Below are 12,457 nucleotides of genomic sequence, written 5' to 3' on the forward strand. Positions count from 1 at the left end.
TTTCCACCGATTGGTCACAAACAATGAATGTTCTGACGAAGACACCTATTGAATACCAATCGGTCACAGTATGGTCAAGATATTTGTACAGATGTTCACATCAACTCCAACGACCTCCAGAGTACATCTGAACTCCCCCGAGGTTGAAGCACAGCAGCCTTTTAAAGGATGCGACATGTGATGTAGAACATGACGTCCATAACGCTGTGATTAGTTCTGGTTAGTTCCACTTTTTCTGGGCATTTTTTTGGGGTGAGTGATTTTGTGGGCGATATGTGTGCGAGGTGGTGAAAGTGACACTGGGCGATCTCATGGCCGCTAGTTTTGATAAATATACCCTTTACGACAAAAAAAAGTGTGTGGGCGGTATTATTGAGTCTCGGTGTTAAATCAGTGCGAAAGTAACGCTGGCCGATATTATGGCCATTGATTTTGCCCAGTCTGATGATTCCGCCCAAAAAAAGTGGGCGGGCGGTAATATTTTTTCCCGGCGTTAAGCACATGGGGAAAGTAACACTCGGCGATAAGTTTCCTAAAAATGCCTGTCAGTTTCCATTATGTGGCTAAATGGGCGATATATGGGTGTTATACGTCATTTCAGCGGTAAAATGGGCATTGAGTGGGCGTTAAGCATGCAAAAAAGTAGAACATCTAGCCCATTGTCTTTGGTTCCCGCCACTAACTGCGTTCCCGAGCCACTGACTCCATCCCTCTCCCGAGCATCTGTCTGAGGGTGAACCAGACTGTTCGCAACCTAGCTGTCATATTTGACCCTGAATTGAGCTTCCGGCCACATATCCACAACATAACTAAAACCGCCTATTTCCACCTCCATAACATTGCCCGCTTCCGCCCCTGCCTCAGCTCATCCACTGCTGAAACCCTCATCCATGCCTTGGTTACCTCTAGACTTGACTACTCCAACTCACTCCTGGCTGGCCTCCCACATTCTACCCTACATAAACTAGAGGTGATCCAAAACTCGGCAGCCCATGTCCTAACTCGCACCAAGTCCCGCGCACCCATCACCCCCCTGTGCTCGCTGACCTACATTGGCTCCCGGTTAAGCAACACCTCGTTTTCAAAATTCTCATCCTTGTTTACAAATCCCTCCATGGCCTTGCCCCTCCCTATCTCTGTAATCTCCTTCAGCCTCACAACCCCCCGAGATGGCTGCGCTCCTCTAATTCTGCCCTCCTGACTATCCCTGATTATAATCGCTCCACCATCGGTGGACGTGCCTTCAGCTTCCTGGGCCCCAAGCTCTGGAACTCCCTCCCTAAACCTCTTCGCCTCTCTACCTCTCGTTCCTCCTTTAAGATGCTCCTTAAAACATATCTCCTTGACCAAGCTTTTGGTCACCTGCAGTAATTTCTTCTTCTGTGGCTCAGTGTCAAATTTATTTGCTTTGTCTTATAACACTTCCTTGAAGTGCCTTGGGACATTTTACTGCGTTAAAGGCGCTATATAAATAAAAGTTGTTGTTGTTTCTCAATCCCCAAAACCACGCATCTGACTCCTCTGCAGCAATACTAGTGTGTGACCTCGTCCCGGGGGGGCGACACCTCTGAGGCTGCTGCCTTCTAGTGTCCAATGTGTCCCACTGTGAGGATCCCCATTCTGAGCTGGCCTCGAAATTGCACATGGTGCCGGTCGCTGAGCTGATGCTGCGACTGTAGAAGTCATTGACGCATTCGTCCTCACTCTCCTCCTCCTCCTCTTCCTCCTCCTCCTCTTCCTCCTCCTCCTCTTCATCCTCCTCCACCTCTTCTTCTTCCTCCTCCTCCTCTTCATCCTCCTCCTCCTCTTCCTCCCTCCTCCTCCTCTTCTTCCTCCTCCTCTTCCCCTCCTCCTCCTTCTCCTCCTCCTCCTCTTCCCCTCCTCCTCCCCCTCCTCCTCTTCCTCTTCCTCAGAGTGGAGGTGGGCAAGGGGGGCGGGGAATGTGTGGGTGTGACGAGGGGGATCTTAATCCTGGGAGCCTGCAGTGATAAAGCTGGAAGGGTTAGGGTGCAGTGTGTGTGGCCACTATAGGTGGGGATGTGTGTGATGTTGGGAGTGAAGATAGGGTTAGGTGATTAGGACTTTGCCACCATTGTTCCTGGCAATCAGCTCCAGGGTTTCCGCCATCTGTGGCACGTACTCCGTCATGGTGGCGGACATGCTGGCCAGCTGGAGGGATATCCCCCCCCCCCCCCATTGTCTGTTGGATCTGCTGACCTATGTCAACACTCCTCCTGGACAAGTGTACCATGTCCCCGCTCAGATCTGCCGCTTGTGGAGCAGACCTGCCGCATCGAACCTCTGCTTGGTCGGTGCCGTCCTGGAGACACCTGGGGTGCCTTGCGGCAAGGTGCTTGGGCCCGGTACCTCCTCCGTAGATGTGGGAATGGCCGCAGGAGCACTAGATGTCATCAGTGTCGAATGGATTATGGAGATTGGGGATGCAGGCTCCTCGAAGTCTGCACTGTCATCCGTTGAGAAGGGATCCAGCAAATGCACGGGCAAGAATCGGGGCTCCTCAGCACCAGATGGAGGAGAGTCCGGCAAGTCTGTCCCTGCGCCCCCAACTTCTGGGCTCGGTGTTCTTGCATGGGGCCGCGCTGCTGGCAGAGCTACAAAACATAAATGAGGTTATTAGAGGAAAAGGGGATGCTAGGGTGACAAGGTGAGTCCAGCACTACACACAGCATATGCACAACAAAAGCAACACCGCTATCAAAATCATCACAGACGTCACATTTCATGACTATCACCAAATTCTGCATTACAATGATTCTCATGAGGACATCATTATTTAGAGAATAATTTTATGATTCATCTATCATATAATATTGGTCGGATATGAGTGGGTGTGGCATCTATTGACTTTATATCATGCAATGGTGTATACTTTACTCACGTGGCATCACATCAGGTTCTGCTTCTGCTTGCGTGGCCGACCGGGGGTGGGTCCCCACTAGTGCCAACATCCGCTCCTTGATATCGGTGAGGTCGATGATGACTGGTGGACCCCCACTCATTCACCTCTGCTCAGCCCTATTCCTCAAAAGCTTCTTCTATAAAAGGAAGAGATCATTGTGTGAGATCATTGCTAGGTACTGTCACAGAGACTGATACAACACATAACCGACAGATGTAATCATGATTATAATGAAAATGATCATTCTTTACCTAAAGATGTACACCGTGACCGCAGGCTTTGAGTACAACCTTCCCGGTATAAGTGCAAGACATCACAGCTGATTTTAATCACTCATTACACTTACAATTCCATTTATATAAATATATAAGTACATGTAAATAAATGTAATACTCTGGTGGATCTGACAAGGTCATTCCATTGCTTGCGGCATTGGTTGCCCTCACGCACCTCATTGGTCACTGACGAGACCACCTTGGCTATCTCTGCCCATATCTTCTGGTAGATATGACCCCAGCATGACTCAACCTCCTGCATGAGGAAGGCATTTGCCTCATCCGAGAACCTCCTTGCTCTTTTGCGTCCTCCCAATTGTTCCTCTCCCAGTTCGCTGCTTTCGCCAGCGTCCTCAGTCTGCACAGCGTGCTGGGTCGCCTCCTCCATCCCTTCCATGGTAAATATTATTTTTTCCACAAAACCTTGGTGCCAACTATGTTCTTTGTGCTTGGTAGGCTTTTTGCTGCTGGTGAATCTCCCTCGTGCCTCCCACAACAGCCAAGCAAGCGCACACCACACACGCATTCAGTCCCTCTCTGTTCCCTCTCTCTCTGTCTCCTCTTATGCTCATGTAATGATGACCCCTGACCTCCGGAAATGTGGGAAACGAGCGTTGCCATGTCGTTGCTTTGGTCAGCGACATTTTATGGCAGAAGGTCAAAATAATTTAACGCTGATTAGCCCATTTCAGATCGCTCGCGGTAACGCCCTTTTTCAAAAATGGAAAGTTAGGGTTTGGAAAATTGGTGATAATCCGGCGATCTCAAAACCCATTTTTACCACCCACGCTGGAAATAACGCCCATTTTTGGCCGATCTGCACAAAAGTGGAAAGTCTAGCCCATAGAGAGATAGAGATAGATAGAGCTGGAGAGATAGTAATAGACAGAGAGAGGGAGAGATAGTGACAGAGCGAGGCAAAAGTTGCCCATGCTTGCAAATATCGCATCACCACAGTTACGCCACAAATCTGCAGTCTCCAGAGAAGGCGTGCCGATCCAGGCCGACTTGAACAACCTACCACCAACCCGTCAGCGATCTCCCCTCAGCCTTGATGACCAATGGAGAAATGCTTGGAAGAACTGCGATATACGGAACGGATTCCTTATCGAGGACCCCACAGTACAACCTGTAGGATCAAACCTTCCTCACAAATAGTGGACAACTGCCTCAGAACTGGTCATGGTCAATGCTGCCACCTTCTTCATAAATTGAAGATTAAAGCATTCCCATCATGTGAATGTGGAGCTCCAAATCAGACCCTGGAGCTCATCATTGAGCACTGCCCTCAGAGGAAATTAATTCATAGGCAGCCTACAAGATACCCACGCTGTTACACCAGGAGCTTTGGTCTGGATATCTGACTTAGATATTGATATTTGATTTGGTTTGCTACCAGCATATGAAAGAAAAAGAGCCAGAGGGAGACATATAGATCTATAGAGAGATAGCACAATAGAGAGATAAAGAGATCGAAATAGTAATATAGATGCAGACACAGATAGAGATAGACCAAGATGAAGAGAGATGGGTGTAATATAGAGCTTCGCCTAGTGGACTACTGTTGTAATGCAACTGCTCATGTAAATACAATAAAAGCATCATGTGACAAGGTCACCTGACAAGTTCCTGTGGAGCTATCTTGTGTGCATTGTGTTTGTGATGCCGTAAAGAATATATCACATTGGCGATGTAGGATGGGATTTCTGGATTCTCCAGCTGAAATCTTTGTTGGTGGATGTTCCAACCAACTAACAGAGAGACTTTGAGAAGTTCTTTGTTTTGCAGCACAGCTAAAAATCCAAGGTCAATTTCAAGCATGCTGTTGACATTGCCAGAGTCCAGATGGCCGCGCTTATAGGAATAATAGGACGCTGGGGTGAGCTCCATCGCGACCGACAGACTTTTGGAGCGTATGTGGAGCAGCTAGAAATGTTTTTCACCATGAATTGTATCGTTGACGTCCCCGATGATGAAAACCGCAACTGGGTGGTTTTAAAAAGAAAACGGGCTATTTTCTTGACTGAAGCAGGCCCCGTGGTGTATGATACCCTGAAAAAAGTGCTTGTTCCCATCAAGCCAAAGGGAACACCACTGTCAGAGGTTAATACTACAGTCCTGAGCCTCTGGAAATTGCTGAAAGTTATCATTTTGGAAAACAAGATCAATTAAATGATGAGGGTATCAATTGTAGCTAGAAAAAAGCTATCTATTCACTGTCAGTTTGGAAACTTTCAGGACCAAGCATTGCATGATCGCTTTGTTTGTGGGATGAAAAATGAAGCAATCAGAAGTGTTATGTCTCAAATAAAGCAATGTGACTGAGCACTGTAGACTTGAGTACTGTAGACTTGAGTAAGTGTGATCTTAGTCTCTTTATTCTAACTCCAGAGTGCTGGCACAGCATGGGAGGTCTGTTTATATGCAGTGCTCCCAAGGAATCACTTGGGACTCCAACAGATGTGCCCTCTGGTGGCGGTAGAATGCTGGTTACAAGGTGTTGCATACATAACATCATTCCCCTCTAAAGTCAATAGTACACTTACTTACAGCGTGAGATGATCTGGGGCTTTCCTCTCCCTAGTCGATCATCTCAATACAAACACAGGTGCAGGTGAGTTGGTTGGGCCTTCGCTGGGCTGCTGCACAGCTGGCCTTGCTGGGGATGATGAGTTCAGCTTTGTGGTCAACCGTGATGTCGGTTGCCACTTAAGCGTATCAGAGAGTCGAAGTTGGTGGTGTCCTCTTCAGGTTGCTCGTGGCTGTCTGTGAATCGCAGTTTGGTTTGGTCCAAATGCTTTCTGCAAGTTAGTCCATTTGCAAGTTTGACCTCAAACAACCGACTCCCTTCTTTGGCTACCACAGTGCCAGCAAGCCATTTGGGACCATGTCCATAGTTGAATACAAATACAGTGTAATTGACTTCAATATCGCGTAACAAATTTGCGCAATCATGGTACATGCTTTGTTGATGCCGCCTGCCCTCGACATGATCATGGAGATCAGGGTGGACGAGAGAGAGCCTTGTTTTGAGTGCTCTTTTCATGAGCAGTTCGGCAGGGGGAACCCCGGTGAGCGAGTGGGATCTTGTGCGGTAGCTGAGCAGGACTCAGGACATAAGAACATAAGAATATAAGAACATAAGAATTAGGAACAGGAGTAGGCCATCTAGCCCCTCGAGCCTGCTCCGCCATTCAAAAAGATCATGGCTGATCAGGCCGTGGACTCAGCTCCACTTACCCGCCCGCTCCCCATAACCTTTAATTCCCTTATTGGTTAAAAATCTATCTGTGATTGGAATACATTCAATGAGCTAGCCTCAACTGCTTCCTTGGGCAGAGAATTCCACAGATTCACTACCCTCTGGGAGAAGAAATTCCTTCTCAACTCGGTTTTAAATTGGCTCCCCCGTATTTTGAGGCTGTGTTCTAGTTCTCCCCGACCAGTGGAAACAACCTCTCTGCCTCTATCTTGTCTATCCCTTTCATTATTTTAAATGTTTCTATAAGATCACCCCTCATCCTTCTGAACTCCAATGAGTAAAGACCCAGTCTACTCAATCTATCATCATAAGGTAAACCCCTCATCTCCGGAATCAACCTCGTGAATCATCTCTGTACCCCCTCCAAGGCTAGTATATCCTTCCTTAAGTAAGGTGACCAAAACTGCACGCAGTATTCCAGGTGCGGCCTCACCAATACCCTGTACAGTTGCAGCAGGACCTCCCTGCTTTTGTACTCCATCCCTCTCGCCATGAAGGCCAACATTCCATTCGTCTTCCTGATTACCTGCTGCACCTGCAAACTAACTTTTTGGGACTCATGCACAAGGACCCCCAGGTCCCTCTGCACCGCAGCATGTTGTAATTTCTCCCAATTCAAATAATATTCCCGTTTACTGTGTTTTTTTCCAAGGTGGATGACCTCACATTTTCCGACATTGTATTCCATCTGCCAAACCTTAGCTCATTCGCTTAACCTATCTAAATCTCTTTGCAGCCTCTCTGTGTGCTCTATACAACCCACTTTCCCACTAATCTTTATGTCATCTGCAAATTTTGTTACACTACACTCTGTCCCCTCTTCCAGGTCATCTATGTATATTGTAAACAGTTGTGGTCCCAGCACCGATCCCTGTGGCACACCACTAACCACCGATTTCCAACCTGAAAAGGACCCATTTATCCCAACTCTCTGCTTTCTGTTAGCCAGCCAATTCTCTAGCCATGCTAATACATTTCCTCTGACTCCGCGTACCTTTATCTTCTGCAGTAACCTTTTGTGTGGCACCTTATCGACAGGCCAGGCTGGTCTGCAGGGAGCCTTCCGACATGCATTTCAAGCTTTGCTTGATGGTTTGGACTGCCCGTTCTGCCTGGCCATTAGATGCGGACTTGAAGGGGGCAGATGTGACGTCCAATTGCGAGTCATGAATTCCTTGAATTCAGCGCTGGTGAAGCACGGCTCATTGTCGCTGATAAGGACATCAGGCAAGCCGTGCGTGGCAAACATGGCTCGTAGGCTTTCGATGGTGGCAATGGACTTGCTTACAGACATTATTACACATTCAATCCATTTTGAATAAGCATCCACAACAACTAAAAACATTTTGCCTCGAAATGGGCTAGCGAAGTCAACGTGGATCCTAGACCATGGTTTGGAGGGCCATGACCACAAACTTAGCGGTGCCTCCCTGGGTGCATTGCTCAGTTGAGAGCAAATGTTGCATTGGCGCATGCAAGACTCCAAATCTGAGTCGAGCCGGGCCACCACACATGGGATCTGTCTATAGATTTCATCATTACTATGCCTGGGTGCGTACTGTGTAGTTCGCGTATGAATGTTTCCCTGCCTTTCTTTGGCAAAACCATGTGATTACCCCACAAAAGACAGTCCACCTGTATGGAAATTTTGTCTTTGCACCGCTGGAATGGTTTGATTACTTCATGCATCTCTGCTGGGATGCTGGACAGTTTTTTTACAAGGGACAGTAAAGAATCCTGGCTGGTCCAGGTCCTGATCTGGCCGGCCGTAACGGGTGACTTTTCGTTTTCAAATGCATCCATCACCAAGAGCAAGTCTGCAGGCTGTGCCATTTCCATCCCGGTGGTGGGCAATGGTAGCCGACTGAGAGCATCAGCGCAGTTTTCTTTGCCTGGCCTGTGGCGAACTACATAGTTATATGCAGACAGCGTGAGCGCCCATCTTTGGATGCGAGCAGAGGCATTGATATTAATACCCTTGCCCTCTGAGAATAGTGATATGAGTGGCTTATGGTCAGTTTCTAACTCGAACTTAAACCCAAACAATACGGATGCATTTTTTTCACCTCGCAAATGCATGCCAGAGCTTCTTTTTCAATCATGCTGTATGCCCTTTCGGCCTTGGACAAGCTCCTGGACGCATAAGCGACTGGTTGCAATGTTCCAGATTCGTTTGCTTGTTGTAACACACACCCGACCCTGTATGAAGACATATTGCAAGCTAGCACTAAACGTTTACATGGGTCATACAGAACAAGCAGTTTGTTGGAACATAACAGGTTTCTGGCTTTCTCAAAAGCTGTCTCTTGTGATTTCCCCCATACCCAGTCATCTCCCTTGCATAGCAACACATGTAGAGGTTCTAGCAAGGTGCTTAACCCGGGTAGGAAATTACCAAAATAATTGAGGAGTCCCAGGAACGACCACAGCTCCGTCAATTCTGTGGCCTTGGCGTGTTCTTGATGGCCTCCATCTTGGCGTTGGTGGGTCTGATGCCATCTGCTGCGATTCTTCTCCCTAAGAACTCAACCTCTGGTGCCAGATAAACACACTTTGAGCGTTTCAACCCAAGTCCCACACAATCTAGCCGACTTAGAACCTCTTCCAGGTTCTGCAAGTGTTCGATGGTGTCCCGACTTGTGATCAATATGTCATCCTGGAAAACCACGGTGCGCGGAACCGACTTTAGCAGACTTTCCTAAAAATAGCCACGGCTGATCGAATCCTAAACGGGCATCTATTGTAGATGAACATACCTTTGTGCGTGTTGATGCAGGTGAGGCTTTTCGAAGATTTTGCCAGCTCCTGTGTCATGTAAGCCGAGGTTAGGTCCAACTTGGTGAACGTCTTCCCTCCTGTCAGCGTCGCAAATAGGTCGTCTGCCTTGGGTAGCGAGTACTGTCCTGCAGCGAAAAACGGTTAATCGTTACTTTATAGTCCACACAAATTCTGACCATGCCATTGCCCTTGAGAATCGGAACAATCAGAATGGCCCAGTCATTGAACTCAACCGGTGCGATGATGCTCTCTCATTGCAGCCTGTCCGGCTCGATCTCCACTTTCTCTTGCATCATATATGGCACTGCACGTGCCTTGTGGTGGATGGGTCGTGTACTGGGAGCCAAGTGGATCTGCACCTTCACCCCAGAGAAATTTCCGATGCCTGGCTCAAACAACGACAGGAATTTGCTCAAAACCTGTGCACATGCAGCGGCGTCAACGGATGAAAGTGCTCGGATGTCGTCCCAGTTCCAGCGGATTTTTCCCAGCCAGTTTCTGCCGAACAATATGGTGCCATCTCCTGGTACAATCCATAGTGGTAGTTCGTGCACCGCTCCATCATAGGAGACTTTTACTGCTGCACTACCAATTACAGGAATCAGCTCTTTAGTGTAAGTTCTTAGCTTGGTATGAATAGGGCTCAGCTTGGGCCTTTGTGCCTTGTTGCACCACAGCCTCTCGAAGGCCTTTTTGCTCATGATAGACTGACTCGCACCCATGTCCAATTCCATGGATACTGGAATTCCATTCAATTCAACTTTTAATATGATCTGTGGACATTTCGTGGTGAAGGTGTGTACCCCGTACACTTCTGCCTCCTCGGTTCGAGTCTCTAGTTGAGTTTGATCCGCCATGGATCGGTCTTCCTCTGCAATGTGGTGGTTTGCAGAGTTTGCAGCTCGTCTGCATATTCACTGGAGGTGTCCCATTGTTCCATAGCCTTTGCACGCATAGTGTTTGAAACAGCATTGATGGGCTCGATGATCACCTCCGCAGCGCCAACAAGATGTTAATTGCCTCGCATTCACACTTGATGGCGGACTCTGAGTCATCTGAGGTCCTGCAGCTGCAGGTGTGTATGTTCTGCCATATGTATTCCTGCCTGAAAACCATGTTACTTTGTGTACAGTACTTGCTGATGCATCTTTATGCTGTGAAATTTGTTTGGTGTTATCACTGGTGGACATAAATGCCTGGGCTATCGTTAAGGCTTTGCTCAGGTTCGGTGTTTCAACAGTCAATAGTTTGCGAAGGATAAACTCATGGCCAATGCCAAGTACAAAACAGTCTCTTAGCATTTGCTCCAGGAATCCACTGAATTCGCAATGTCCTGCAAGGTGCCTTAGTTCCTGGCCTTCAGACCATTGACATGTATAAAATTGATACCTTGCCATCAAAATGCTCTCCTTCGAATTTAGGTGCTCCCAGATCAGCGTACACAGTTCTTCATATGATTTGGTTGTTGGTTTCGCCGGAGCAAGAAGATTCTTCATGAGGCCATAGGTTGTTGCCCCGCAGACGATGAGGAGGATCGCCCTTCGTTTGGCAGCGTTCTAATTCCCTTCCAGCTCGTTGGCCACGAAGTATTGGTCGAGTCGCTCCACAAAGGCTTCCCAATCATAACCTTCTGAGAATTTCTCCAGGATACCAACAGTTTTCTACATTTTCACGTGATGGTTCATTATCTATTACTCATCGCCAGTTGTTATGTCTCAAATAAAGCAATGTGACTGAGTAAGTGTGACCTTAGTCTCTTTATTCTGACTCCAGAATGCTGGCACATCATGGGAGGCCTGTTTATATGCAGTGCTCCCAAGGGATGCTGGGATCCCTTGGGACTCCAACAGGTGCGCCCTCTGGTGGTGGTAGAATGCTGGTTACAAAGTGTTGCATATATAACAAGAAGAAAGTTGTTGACAGCTCCTAACTTGACTTTTCTTTTAGCTTGTCAGACAGCTATGTCGATGGATATGGCCGACGAATATTCCCAAGAATTTTGCGCCATTTCCATCCATCGGACAATCGAGATGAATCACCTGTAGGTTAAAAATAAAAGGCAGTAGAGCCCCAAGGCCTTAGCAACTGGCTGAGGTAACAGCGCATTGAAGTTACATTATCGGTGCCTGGGACAACACATTGCTCAAAGTTGTCCATATGTGAAGGCAGAGTGTTTCTTCTGCAAGAAAACTGGGCATCTTGCGAAGGCATGCCGACTGAAGAGTAAACTGATGTTCAATGCTCGAAGTAGCAACCACCAGAGATTACATAGCATTGAATAGAAGTAACAGGATGAGGAGGTTCTGGAGATACACGTCATCAGGACACGAGTGTACCTAACAGCGATTCGAGATGTATCGTCATCCAAGTGAACATTGCAGGAACCAGAATACCCATGGAAATCGATACTGGTGCATCCATGAGTGTAGTACCGGAATCGCTATATCTCAATAAGTTGAGTGATTTTCCAATGGACAAATTGAATATAGAGCTGCGAGGCTACTCAGGAGTGCAAATCCCTGTGGTAGGACATATCACCGTACCAGTGAAATACAAGGATCAGTTTCAAAGCTTGCCTCTCTTAGTGTCAGGAGACAAGCCTGCCTTGATAGGTAGAAGTTGATTGAGATCACTGAAGCTGGATTGGAGTGAGGTTTTTCATGTTGAAATGAGATTTGCATTGAAGGATGATGTCATCAAACAATGTCTGAAGGTGTTCCATGAAACAAGCAGTCCGATCCAAGGTTTCAAGGTGAATGTCAGAGTACAGAAGAATGCAAGACCAGTTTACTGCAAGCCATCTCCTGTACCCTACGCACTCAAAGAAAAAGTTGAGTAAGAACTCAAAAGACTAGATACTGAAAACATTATTTCTAAGGTAGATCTAAGTAATTGGGCTACATCCATTGTGTTCTACCTACGTCAGTTGGTAATGCTGATGCAATAGCCAGGTTGCCATCCCCATCACAAGTTACACCCAATAGGGAAGAAGTGTTCTATTTTTCACACATTGATGAACTGCCAGTCATTGCTGAAGAGATTGGTAGAGCAACCAAACATGACGCAGTTATGTCAAAGATGTATGATTACATAGCAAATGGCTGGCCAAACCAAATATCAGAGAAAGATATTCATCCATACTTCATTCATAGGAATGAATTATCAGTGGATAAAGTGTATCATGTGGCGTGCAAGAGTAGTTATTCCAAATAAGTTCAGGTC

Source organism: Pristiophorus japonicus, chromosome 17 (assembly GCF_044704955.1).
Source record: "Pristiophorus japonicus isolate sPriJap1 chromosome 17, sPriJap1.hap1, whole genome shotgun sequence".
NCBI classification, from domain to species: domain Eukaryota; kingdom Metazoa; phylum Chordata; class Chondrichthyes; family Pristiophoridae; genus Pristiophorus; species Pristiophorus japonicus.